At 33.7% G+C, this 14,352-nt stretch overlaps 1 protein-coding gene across 1 annotated transcript in view; it reads right to left on the bottom strand.

The window, feature by feature from the left end:
- Positions 1-14,352, bottom strand: part of LOC130050795 (uncharacterized) — a 68,544-nt gene that overhangs the window by 23,043 nt on the left and 31,149 nt on the right. The gene's annotated exons all lie outside the window — the stretch shown is intronic.

The raw sequence follows: 14,352 nt of genomic DNA, 5'->3' as shown, positions 1-14,352 counted from the left end.
TATAGTTGTAATGTTGAATACGCCGCTGGGCTTTGTATTGGACGTCACAATGCCGAATTGCGCGAAAAAAAGATGCTGCCATTGAATAGTTTGAAGACTATCACCCTAGCGCAGATCTTAGCACAGAACCGATCACTCGGCAGAGATACATATATTTAATTTTGGCAAAAATAGTCGCTTATCGTCATTTTTTGATATAGAGAAAAATACATTCAGGTAGAATAATGATTTAGCTACTCATGTCTGAGATTGCAATTGCCAATCAACATGCCACAGTACCACGTATTACATAAACATGTAGGCCTATATGCATTTACATTTCATACAAGTAGCCTACAAGAAATGTCATAATTCCTTTATCAAAATAAATTTATACTACTCTTGTTAAGCTTAATTTATAAAAATGTTTCAGGAAATAAAAGTCCATTTCATTTCTGAGAGTGTTCATCAGAAAAATCTTATAAATGATGATGACAATTGAGTACATGTTGGATCCTATCTTGAAACTGTCCGATAAGTAATGTACTTGGTCTCTTATCAATATAAAATATGTATGCTTTTATTCAAACATTTGAACTTTTAAAATTTATTTAGAAAGGTTAAAGATTATGAAAATGAAAACAAAATATGCACGTTATATATACCCTATATAGAAATTCATTGTCTTAAGCTGCATACTGAGCTCTATATCGGATTTATTGAATTTGTCAGTTCATACATTACATATTTTGACACCACTCCTGAAATATTATGCAATGACTCAGTGTTTACACATGATTGGTAAACATTTTCTTAATCCATATGATTATTCAGTATAAAGAAAAAGTATGAAACTACAAGTAGAAAACCTATCCATTTCTTATTTAATGACATTTTCCTTGAAAACTGACCAAAAATCGTCCTTTGACATGCTCCCCTTAAAAAGAATTGCCGATGACCCATACTTTTTTTCTTACAATTGGTAAGCTTATTGTATTTTTAAAATAATTCTTTAATTTGGATTAAAACTCTATTGTAGAATTTTATTAATTTTAACCCCCCCCCCCGCTGAAAATCAAATACGATTTTCATTTGTTTTTTTCATTGATTTTAACTCATTAATGCATGCTTTACCTTATATCAAAATTTAAATAAAATCTCTATGGTAGAAACGAATTACGTCCGTCACCCTTAAATGTTTGTTGCAAATGTTGCATGTTGATGGTTCAAGGAGTGCAATTTTCAAACTTGAGGAACAGAAGGATTTCAAATATTTTTATTTATCATGAAATGTTATTATTACAAGTTGTCTCCCTGATGCAGATTGAAAGGGAAGGACAGAAACTTTGTTTACAGGTGCTATACACTAACAATTTCAATGTGTTTTCTATTTATTCAGGTGTTAAAGAGAAAATTTCTAAAAATTATTTAGTGTTTTATTGCTCAATTAATCCAAATAGCCCTAAACTGGGACCTGAACCTTTGGTGTCCGGGTAGAGTAGTGGTCAACACATTCGATTTGTTATGCTACCAAATCTAAACATGATGGTGTGTGTATGTTTATCATATAAAATGGTGTTTGTATTTTAGACATATTGAGAAAATGTACCTTTGTGGTTTACAACAAATATTCATATCATCCTTCACAATACTTCAGTCAATCTCATTGGTTGCAGGCTGGTCACGTGAAGGAAGACAATCCGTGATGTCCCCCTGATGAGGAGGGTGATCATTGTGTTGTCTCTCTTTAGAAGATAAATCCTAATGGCCCAAGTAAGATAGCTCCATTAAATTAAAAAAAAAAACATGCGCAAGATTGATTGGCAATCAAGTTTAAATGCGACATCAGTGTCAATATCAACAGCACAGATAACAAATGAGAATAAAAAAAATTCCCATTCCAATTGAATTTTTTAGAAAATTTACCTTGATGCTTACATTATTATTTTGAAATACATTACTGAATTGTAGCGGTCAGGATAAGAGGAATTGTAGCGGTCAGTATCAGAGGAATTGTAGCGGTCAGTATAATAGGAATTGTAGCAGTCAGGATAAGAGGAATTGTAGAGGTCAGTATAAGAGGAATTGTAGTGGTCATAATAATAGGAATTGTAGCGGTCAGGATAAGAGGAATTGTAGCGGTCAGGATAAGAGGAATTGTAGCGATCAGTATAAGAGGAATTTTAGCGGTCAGGACAAGAGGAATTGTAGTAGTCAGTAGGGGTGTGTATTGCTCAAGATTTTCCGATACGATACAATATTTTCTGATGCGATATCCGATATATTGGATATACAATGTAGTTAAGCATTTTCTGAAGTAAAATATCAAAATTTTAAAAAATGAAGTGGTTTAATATCTTTTATTTCATAACAAAACAAACAATGAAAATTAAAGTCTGAGGAAACTCCAATGTCACAATGTAAAAGCGAGGATTAAAGTCTGAGAAATCTCCAATGTCACAATGTAAAAGCGAAGATTAAAGTCTGAGGAATCGTGTTCCTGTTAGAAGCCATTTTTAAATCATGAACCTCGATCTAGACTATTAAAAAGGTTATTTTTAAACCCGACATTATATCGTATCGTATCGTTGAAACACCGTATCATATATCGCTGGACAGGCGTATACCGGTACATTTCGATATATCGATATATTGATTCACCCCTAGCGGTCAGTATAAGAGGAACTGTAGCGGTCAGTATCAGAGGAATTGTAGCGGTCAGTATAAGAGGAATTGTAGCAGTCGGTATAAGAGGAACTGTAGCGGTCAGGATAAGAGGAAATGTAGCGGTCAGTATAAGAGGAATTGTAGCACTCAGTATAAAAAAGAATTGTAGCGGTCAGGATAAGAGGAATTGTAGCGGTCAGTATAAGAGGAATTGTAGCGGTCAGGATAAGAGAAATTGTAGCGGTCAGGATAAGAGGAATTTTAGAGGTCAGGACAAGAGGAATTGTAGCGGTCAGGATAAGAGGAATTTTAGAGGTCAGGATAAGGGGAACTGTATAAGTCTCTAGTGAGCTAGCTTTTCTAGTTATGCGGTAGAGTGTCTCTCTTGATCACACAAGTTAAGCAATGGTGAGTGTGATCAGTTCTTGGCTGGGTGACCGCTACATGTTACACAATGTTTTCGTTTGATTTTATGTTTTTGCGTTATTCTACTACGATGCTACATTAGAAAGATTTCGCTCGATTAACTTTCTCAAACCTCAGTGATTTCCTTTCTTTATTACATGTATACATTGAGGTAATACAAAGATTACATGTAGTTGACGTTAAGATCGATTTCTTCCCTTAAAAAACCATTTAAAATTGATCCGAATTTTTCTGCAGAAAAAGTTAAGATTTTTTTTACGTTTAATAAAAAAAAAGTAGTGTAGTACAAGTCAATAAATGTTTAATGTTTTTTTTCAATGTTTAGGTTCTTCAGGATAACGAAGTATTATAGACTGTTTAGCAGGGAGACATCACAAATTATCAAGTCTAAGTAGGATTGCATCCACGGGTGATAACCCTACTAAGACCTGATAATTTGTGATGTCTCCTTGCTAAACAGTCCATTCATACTATTCGATTCGATTTGCTGATTACAAATTCCAGATTTCGAGTTCGTTCAGTTTAGATTTTGCATATCAAACAAACAAGAAAGATGGGATCCGAGTGAAGTACAGAACATATGGATTTTTGTGAAACATAGATTTAAATCACTACTGTGTTTAGATTTAACATTTTCAAAAATCAGACTCCCAACAGAATATGTCCGCCAGATCTTTACATGACATATAGCATTTTTGTCAGTGCTGGAGTGAAATCAACATCGTAGATAGTGACACAGATTAAATGTTTTGACAGTTAAAGGGACTGGTTCACGATTTTTGATAAAAATATTTTTCAATTTTGATGGTAAACATTAAAAATATAACTCATATAATATTGACAGCCAAATTTTGACCTTCTGAATGAAAGAATAAAAACAATATTTTAGCCTTCAATCTGTGTTATGTAAACAAAGACTCGAGTCTTTTTATGTATACAAACAAACAAGTGAAATATTGATTTTTTAATATAAAGCATCTTAATTTTACATAGTCACAAATTTTAACTTTAGATGGACACATTCTACCCAAAGAATGCTTGAAATGTGAAAGATATAATAACTTAAGTCGATATCCATTTCTTTTGAAAATTTTGTAAACAATAACATACCACAATCTTTGTTTACAAAACAAATAATAAACTCTCTAAAATGAGCTTCTGTGATAATGTATAACCTTAATTTCTATGTGAAATCTTTTAAACACATTAGACAGTAGATTTTGATCATAAAAAGTGAAAAAGAAAATTTTGGGGGAAATCGTGAATCAGTCCCTTTAAGATGAGAGAATGAAGTGATTCAATAAAGGACATATTTTCAAAGACTTTCAATGTGACAGAGTTGTTAAATTTTGACATATAAATGATACACATCATACACATTTTAGATTGACTATACTATTTAATGCATTCCAGAATAAAAAAGGAAATTCCAGGAGTTCTTTTTCTGGGTTTTAGAGCAAATCTGTCATAGGGTAAACGAATTAAGATAGAGGAATGTTCTCCTATCTCAAATGTTGATGTAGTAACATTACTCTATCCCCTGTGGATTCTCTGATAGAGGAATGTTCTATCTCCAATGATGATGTAGTAACATTACTCTATCTTCAATGATCCTATGATAGAGGAATATTCTCCTATCTCAAATACTGATGTAGTAACATTACTCTATCTTCTATGGATCTTATTGCTCAAAATCTCTGATAGAGGAATATTATCCTATCTCCAATGATGATGTAGTAACATTACTCTATCTTCTGTGGAACCTATGATAGAGAAATGTTCTCCTATCTCAATGCTGATGTAGTAACATTACTCTATCCTCTGTGGATCTTATTGCTCAAAATCCCTGATAGAGGAATGTTCTCCTATCTCCAATGATGATGTAGTAGCATTACTCTATCTTCAATGATCTTATTGCTGAAAATCTCTGATAGAGGAATATTCTCCTATATCAAATGCTGATGTAGTAACATTACTCTATCTTCTATGGATCGTATTGCTCAAAATCTCTGATAGAGGAATATTATCCTATCTCCAATGATGATGTAGTAACATTACTCTATCTTCTGTGGAACCTATGATAGAGGAATGTTCTCCTATCTCAATGTTGATGTAGTAGCATTACTCTATCCTCTGTGGATCTTATTGCTCAAAATCTCTGATAGAGGAATATTCTCCTATCTCCAATGATGATGTAGTAACATTACTCTATCTTCTATGGATCGTATTGCTCAAAATCTCTGATAGAGGAATGTTCTCCTATCTCCAATGATGATGTAGTAACATTACTCTATCGTCTGTGGAACCTATGATAGAAGAATGTTCTATCTCAAATGCTGATGGAGTAACATTACTCTATCCTCTGTGGATCTTATTGCTCAAAATCTCTGATAGAGGAATGTTCTCCTATCTCAATGCTGATGCTAAGTAACATTTCTCTATCCTCTGTGGATCTTATTGCTCAAAATCTCTGATAGAGGAATGTTCTCCTATCTCCAATGATGATGTAGTAACATTACTCTATCTTCAATGATCTTATTGCTCAAAATCTATGACAGGGGAATATTCTCCTATCTCAAATGCTGATGGAGTAACATTAATCTATCTTCTATGGATCTTATTGCTCAAAATCTCTGATAGAGGAATGTGAGATTTTTATGATTTTTGTGGAAACAACATCATAATACCAGGTGAATGTGACATTATTGATACAAGACTTCCCAGATATATGCCTCTATTTAGAACAACTAAATGGCCAAGAGTAACAATAGAGTAATGTCAAGTTTATTGACTGAATTTTAAAAGATATATAAATTTGGGGCCGATTTGCACCCTTAGAGCCCCTAGCTCAAGCACCGTCCTTAGATGTGTAAAGTGTTTTAGTTATATCTATTGTATATTTCATCGTGCTAATTTATAGATTTTGTTTGCCCAACTATCTATTTTGTATTGCTTGTAGGAGTTGAGATTGATCGCTGTTCGTTATCTTCACCTTGCATTTGTAACACTGTGTTAAATGTGTGCAGTGCAACATTTTGAAGTGTGACAGTAGTAGTCCATCTGATATAATGTAATGCTGTAATGATTATGGGTATATATGTATATTGTTTAAGAATGTACATTCCTCTCCCGGGGCCCTTAATCACACACACTTAAAGGCCGGCAATTGGGTATAAAAGCAGCCAATCGGTGAAAATGGTGGAATATATGAATTTTCTGGTCACATTCAGATTGCAGCACTTGTTTTGCAAAAATAAAGATTAAGCTGTTGTACTGAAATTTTAAAATGGGTATGCTTGTTCCCCTCATAACTGTGCATATATTGGCCATATCTATTTTAGATATAAATTCTCATGAAGTTTTAATTTTGGCCTCTAAAATCTGAAGCAGGGCTTAATTTGTATTTCAAACTAGAGATTGGCAGTTTGTGGGTGTGATTATCTTTTGTTATTGTTTACACCGGATGTTGACTCACATATTGCCCGAGCATGCTTGCCTAGTTCTAGATAAGGGCGATTGCACTAAAGTAAACATGTAATCAAATCACTGTACAACGTGGAAAAAAAGCACTTACTCATATATCATTGGTAAATCCAGATTTTATTTTTTAATTATATAAAATCACATTCCTTTAAAAAAAATTGGTTAACTTTATAAAAATAACTCATTAGGACTGTTCAGTCTGATCGCTGTTTCAGAGTTTTGCAGGATTGCTGGTACCTTTTCTAGAATAATGTCAAGCATGATGTTTTTCTGATCAAGCAACAATCTCCTAGGCCAGTTGTGTGACTCCCATTGTCTCTCACTAATGATGACAAATGTCCAATTGATCAACCATCACTTTAAAATTACTCTCAATCTGGATTCTTACGTGTGAACATTACAATGTCAAAAGAGACAATCACAGATAGTAGGTCTCCAAATATCATAGTGGACAAAGTGTTTCTTAATAATCCTTCAATGCACATGTCCTCCATTGCACAGCTACAATCCCCACCCCAATTCTTCTCATAATTGAAAGGTACCAAGAGGAAAATCATAAGTATTAGTATATCATATATACCAATATTTGTGTATATTATCAAAAAACTACATGTTTTAAAAGACATGGATAAAACAATGATGAATTCATTTTGTAGTTCCTAGGGTGAAGTTTTGTTGAAGTAGAAACATATCCTTTCAGTGCCTCACAGATTGAGCAGAGTGGTAAAAAATGCAGGAAAACTTTAGTTTATTTTGATCAATCATGCCAGTCTCCCTGTTCAAAATATCGTCTGCTACAGAGCACGTGTAGAGTCAAGCATCAGACTGTTGCTTATTCTGATAACACTGCTAAGCCCTGTCCTCTTGCCATATATATTGCTGTAGGGGTGTAAATTTTTCTAGGTTACTCCCGGCCTTTAAGATGGCCATATCTCCCCCTCTATCCAAGCTAGACTTCCATGTACTGCTGTCCTTGCCACTTTAGAATTAGAGTAAGTAATCATTTCCTCAGACATTCAATCACATCATTTTTACATATACAATTGTACGCTTGGGAACTCAAAATCTAATAATATGCTAGTGAAGATTAGAATGATCAAGCCACCTTTCTGAATCTATAAATATAGCATCATCCTGCAGTTGTTGTGCCTATCAGCTCTACACAAATTGATAACATAAATTAATCACAGTGGGCTAGCTGATGGCTGTGTCAATGTGCCTGATATTTCAGGTCAAATGTTGAAATCTGAACATCTTAGCTGTTGCTGTGTAAACAGGCTAATAATATGTGATTTCTTTTTCCCTAAAAAGTTGTAACTATGTAAGTACATGCATGTACCATGATTGTTTTGTACTGTAATCACAGATCATTCATATTAATTGTAAAAATACATAATTATATTAAATCTTTATTTGATAAAAAAAAAAAGCATCAGATATACAAATGTAGTAAAAACACATTGACAAAAGTAATAGTTTTTGTTTTGATCTATTAGAATTAAAGCAGTGTCGGAATCTGTAAAAGCTGTACATAACTGTGTCACACCTACAATATGTATGTGTGTGAAATGATCAGTTCTGAGGTATACGTAAATTATGTATTATTTATACCATGAAACCAAATACAACTGTGTTTTCAAAACTGTTTTATAATTGCATTATTGCAAGAATTAGTAACCTTATAAAGACCTCTATATGTTCTAAGATTCTTCAAGATGGATACGTGCATACATGTATATATACATGTATATATGATATGCAACCTGTAAGAATATTCATGATGGATTTGATACATTGATATGCATTCAATTATCAGCCTGTTTTCAAACTGATAACTTTGATAATGTGATTCTTCTTCTCTCTCTCTCTCTCTCTCTCTCTCTCTCTCTCTCTCTCTCTCCACCATTGATAAAGAGAAAAAGTAAAATTCTTGAGGGGACATAAGATATCACGTTCCTTTATAACTTATAAACACATCACATTTATATTATTATTGTAATTTTCCTTTCATATTTGAAAATCTTAAATAAATTGGTAATGTAAATTGTAACTATATTTTCATGAAATCCGAATTGGACGATGCATGTGACAAAATTATTAGTCTAAGGAATTGAAATTATATTATGAAAGAAATCCAGAGCATTCATCCACATGCAGACACCTGAAGTATGGATACTACTTACATCCTCCCCCACTTTTTAAATACTTTTTTGTGGCGATAATTTCTCTGAAATGTGTGGATTCCCTGTCTACCTCATCCTTCTTTCAATATTCTATATAATTAATTGTTTCATACTTTTGTAAGCTTTAGAGATTGGCCTTCTACCATTATGTATTTTATTATATATCCTGTTCATTGAATTGACAGCAAGTTTGTGTTAGCAGTATTGCTAAATTGGTTTTTCTTACTGCAAGAAGGCATTGTCTTATCACTTAATTGTAGATCCCATTTTCATCAGCTAGTGTAAACAATGGTTTTCGCATTTTGCCGCTCTATTGACCACAGATCGCGTTATACTCACCGCTCCAATTAGCAGATATCGCCTCTCCAAATTTTGCATTTTTCATTTTAATATTTTTTTCAAAATTATCAGGGCGGCGATTGCCGCCCCTTTGCCAATGCCCTAATGCATGTATATATATATATATATATATATATATATATATATATATATATATATATATATATATGTGTGTGTGTGTGTGTGTGTGTGTGTGTATGTGTGTGTGTGTGTGTGTTTGTAAGCCCTGTCAATTGAACCAGTGAATAAGAAGGCACACGTGTAAATCAACACGGGGTCGGCCAAAGGAACACGGAAATGGTGGTGTTCAGTTGTATTTTTATAAAAATCAGCATAAAATCATTAAATAGGTCATCTACCATCAAAATCCTGAAGTGTTTACTTAACAGGATTTATGAGATGTGTATAACAGGTGTGTAAAGATTTAGCACTTGTCCATCTTTTTTCCTTGCGAGTATGGCTTACACACTTTCGAAGTGCGCATGCTCTGTTTTAAATGACGTCATTTGTGATATCATCATAATGGAGTTTTCCAGGGAAAGAAGTTGGCCCATCTGAGGTAAGTAAACACGGTTGAAAGAAATTTTTTGCATGTTATCAATGGGTTTTTTATTACATAGACTGATTAAATGGTGTTTCATACCGATCGTGTTATGTACAAGCGACTTAGTACCCGAGTTACTGAAAATTTCGATGATAAAAGTGATAAATCTGCGTGAACTGTTTGGTTTTTTTTTCTTTTTGAAATATAATCTTTGCAGTTAATGTACTCTGTATACTAAGAATTCATATTGATTTTGGATAGAATTTCACAAAAAGAAATGCGCCAGGTCCTTAGGAATCAACCCCCTACCCCACCCCCCACACGGCACATTTTTTGGATGATTGGAACGTATACCCCTTTACATCTGTCTCCCTACTTTGAAGTTTTTTCCAACGCCATGACATAAATAATAAATAGATAAATAAATAAAAATCCAAAAATAAAAAAGAAAGATGTATATGTATTCGGATTGGCATGTTCCACTTTGTCCGGGTTGAAATCCCTGAGGAAGCAAATGTACATTACGCCGCACTGCTTGCAGTACGTACATGGTACAGGCGTACCGCATAGGTATATAACTACTAAGACTATAAACCAAACAGAATATGATATGTAAAACTATTACTCTGAATGCATTTTACTTGTTTACAATGTAGCCTGTCGGGTTGTGGTGTCACACGCGTGGTTTACACGTGCACTTTAGGTGGCAGTGGAGGAAATTCGAACGATGTATGGATTATTGTCTCCTGGTAACTTTGGCAGTTACCTTTTGCTTTCAATCTACTTTTTAAGAATAATTCAACCCTCACTAATAATTTCCAAGCTGCATTTCGATCTTGGAAGAATGATCTTCAGCTACAATACAAAATTAAGGGATGATGTTGTGTACTGAGTTTTTCTTGATTGTTTACATCTGTGATTGTTTATGTGATGTATAAACTGATCAAGCTGTACAGTGTCATGACATATAGTGGCATAGCTTCCATTTATATGCTTGCACATCATTTTGTCAGAAGAAGAAATTTCTAAAATTAAGATTTTTAACATGTATATGATTATATGTGTTTGTTTGATTTTAGTATAATACCTCTAGAGAATATTTCAGTAATATGAAGTGCTACACATTTAGACGCATGCATGTGGTGTTTGAAGGTCTCATCTGAAAGACCAGCAACTTTCTCTTTTGAATGCTAAATATGACGATGGAGCATTCACTTCACTACCTACATTTACACCCTAAATAAAGTACATTAGCATGGCTCGAAACCATGATTTCTTCATCATGAAGCAAATGCTCTGTTACCACTGAGCTACCAATTTTTTAACATGAATTCATAGCTAAAAATTTAAAAAATTTATAACTAATTTTTTGGTTAATTCCATAAATATTATTCCTCTCTCTAGACACAATTCTGGGTAACCCCCTGCCTTTGGGGATATAAGCACATCATTTCTTTCAGAATGGGACAATGTCAGGAGAGCTTTTGTTATTTGTTATACCCTTAGTGTTGATGGCATCTATGACCAACATGATAATGTTTTTAGATTATTATTTCTGATATCATATTTGTAAATTGTTTATGAGGGGTTGTTAAAGTTTGTGGACAAAAGGACACACTTATTAAAAATTCAAAGTTATGATAAGTAAAAAATATAGGAGATGTGTAACAAGATTGTAGATTTGAACATTTTAATTTTAATTAATTTTTATAAGTATTGATTTCAGATACATGTATGACATTGCATGCTTGATCGGGGAGGGGGGCTACAGTTAGATAATATTCTGGTCAGCACATTCGATAAACTACAGTTGTACATGGAACTCATTAAATCACTTCTTTTTCTTTCAGTGGTCTTCAACTTTTAATCTCCAAGAAGGAAATGTAATTAAAAGATGAATAAAGTATCCCTAAGAATACCAGAAGAAAGGCTGTGTTGAGAAAAACAGCCCTTCCTCAGTACCTCAGAACTAGATGATAGCCCTTGTTACTTTATGCTGAATATGACACAGTATAGAAGATCTGATCATGAAGAAGTTACACCATTGATACACTTGTCAACTGCCAAAACTACTTTCTGATAGTATGACGAGATTAGAAGATATCATGGTGTAGTCATGACACAAACTGCAAATCAAAGATTGTCTTCCCCAGAGGATGAACAGAGTGCTTCACATGGATAACATTTCCTTTTCGAGTTTTGAAATTAGTAAGTATACAAAATATTTTAGGTCACATAGTCATAAAATTATTTTTTAGATTTCCATCCTTGCTTGGAAAAAAATGGGGCAGGTGGTGTATTTTTTATTTTTCAGAATATATATTTCCCGTTCATTATACTCGCATGTTGCTGTAGAGTGTAGATTACTTCATATATTTTTTTTACATTGTTTTCTTTGGACAGAAAATTTTCATACAGCAATATTATAATTGTTTTTAAGTGATTTTGAAGTACATTTTCATGTAACACTGAAGTTGAACATTCTTTTGCGTTTTTTTTTAATAATAGTAATTTTTAGCTCACCTGAGCTGAAAGTTTAAATGAGCTTTTCCAATCCCCTGTTGTCCGTCTGTCTGTAAACTTTCACATTTCTGACTTCTTCTCAAGAACCACTGGGCCAATTTCAACCAAACTTGACAAAAAGCATCCTTTGTGAAGGGCTTTCAAGTTTGTACAAATAAAGGGCCACATCTCCTTTCAAAGGGAAGATATAATTACAAAATTGCAAAAGTAGGGTTGGGTCATTTAAAAATTTTCTCCTAAAGAACCACTGGGCCAGAAGAGCTGAAATTTACATGAAAGCTTCCTGACATAGTGTAGAATGAAGTTTGTTCAAATCATGACCCCCATAGGTAGGATGGGGCCACAATAGAGGATTAAATATTTTACATACAAATATAAAGGGAAAATCTTTAAAAATCATCTTCTCAAGAAACACTGGGCTAGGAAAGTACAAATTTACATAACAACTTCCTGACATAGTGTAGATTCAGGTTTGTTAAAATCATGACCCCCTGGGGTAGAATAGGGCCATAAAAATCTTCTTCTCAAGAACCATTAGGCCAGAGCAGTTTACATAATTTACATGAAAGTTTCCTGACATACAGCTCTGAAGTGCAGATTCAAGTTTGTAAAAATAAAATTTCGAAAAGGTGTCGCTGTGTTTGGTGTAATTTTTGTTCGTTCTGCACAAACTTGCTCACTCAGCTTGACACAGCCTAGGTGTTCATATGTAATTTTTTTTATTTTTCGTAACTTAAAATGTCGTGTAGCAATGGTGGCCAGATCAAATTTTCCTTCCAATGTTATAATAGGACTAGACATGGTTATCATTTTGCATACAACTTAAAGTATGTTTTTGCATATACACATTTTTCTAATGCCTGTACACATTGAATTATTAAACACCAGGCACGTCCTCCTATCCCCTTTACAAGCTATGTTTGTGTGGGGTTTTTTGGAGTTAGATTTTAGGTAGGAGAAATCATGGCCCCGTGAGTAGGTTGGGCCACAATACTTAAATAGGGATCAAAGTTTTAGAAGCGAATATGTAGAACAAATCTTTAAATATTGGCCAAGGTGAATCAGGTGAGCGATGTGGCCCATGGACCTCTTGTTTGAATATGCAGTTTATGCAGGATCAGGATATGCCATTGCCGTATCCGCTAATTAATGAGTCATAATTACCATCATTGTACCACAAAGCAACAGTCACTGTACTGTAGTTCTTTTGCTTAACATTATTCAATTCAGTTTGCCACCATCTTCTTCTAGTCTAAGACACGCACATTCAATAATAAAAGTTCCAAACACAGAATTGGGAAATAGCATGGTATCGCATACTTTCACATTCAATAGCATCTCCATTAATCAATTTTAACAAGGCATACATGTGCAGTCACTTGACCAAATGCATATCACACTGCAACAGTCCTTCACAACTACCACATCTTTGGGTACCCTTATAATAGAAACATGTCAAATATAACCACAACATGCCAAAATGTTAGGGTCAGTCATTGAAATGATCTAAATGTTTGATATACAAGCCAAATATTTGTTCTCAACTTCTTTTTTTAAAAAAAAAAGGTAGAATAAAAAACAATGGGGTGGATAATTTTGAGAGGGGTGGGCGTGGATGATAATCTGTAAATATGAAATTCTATGTGGCCTTAAGTACAGTAAATATGAAAGCAGATCTTAGTATTTAACAATTTTGTTGATCCATAATTTATTTACAGATTTTATATGATCTTATTTTGTATAATTAAAATCTTAGATGATATGTGTAGAATAATTATATCATTTAGCAAAATGTAATGATTTGTAAACTATAGATACATATACATGTAGTAAATTTGTGTAACAATTAATACATTCAACCCAAAAATGAATTTGCATATTTTAACTGATTTTTAGCTCACCTGAACCAAAGGTTCAAGTGAGCTTTTCTGATCACATTTTGTCTGTCGTCTGTCTGTCTGTCCGTCTGTAAACTTTTCCCATTTTCGACTTCTTCTCCAGAACCACTGGGCCAAGTTCAACCAAACTTGGCCAACAGCATCCTTGGGTGAAGGGCTTTCAAGTTTGTTCAAATGAAGGGCCATGTCCTTTTCAAAGGGGATATAATCACAAAAATAGGGTGGGGTCATTTAAAAATCTTCTTCTCAAGAACCACTGGGTCAGAAGAGCTGAAACTTACCTGAAAGCTTCCTGACATATTGCAGATTC

Source organism: Ostrea edulis, chromosome 10, assembly GCF_947568905.1.
Source record: "Ostrea edulis chromosome 10, xbOstEdul1.1, whole genome shotgun sequence".
NCBI classification, from domain to species: domain Eukaryota; kingdom Metazoa; phylum Mollusca; class Bivalvia; order Ostreida; family Ostreidae; genus Ostrea; species Ostrea edulis.
The sequence above is the reverse complement of the archived record's forward strand: the minus strand, read 5'-3'. Positions and strand labels throughout refer to the sequence as shown.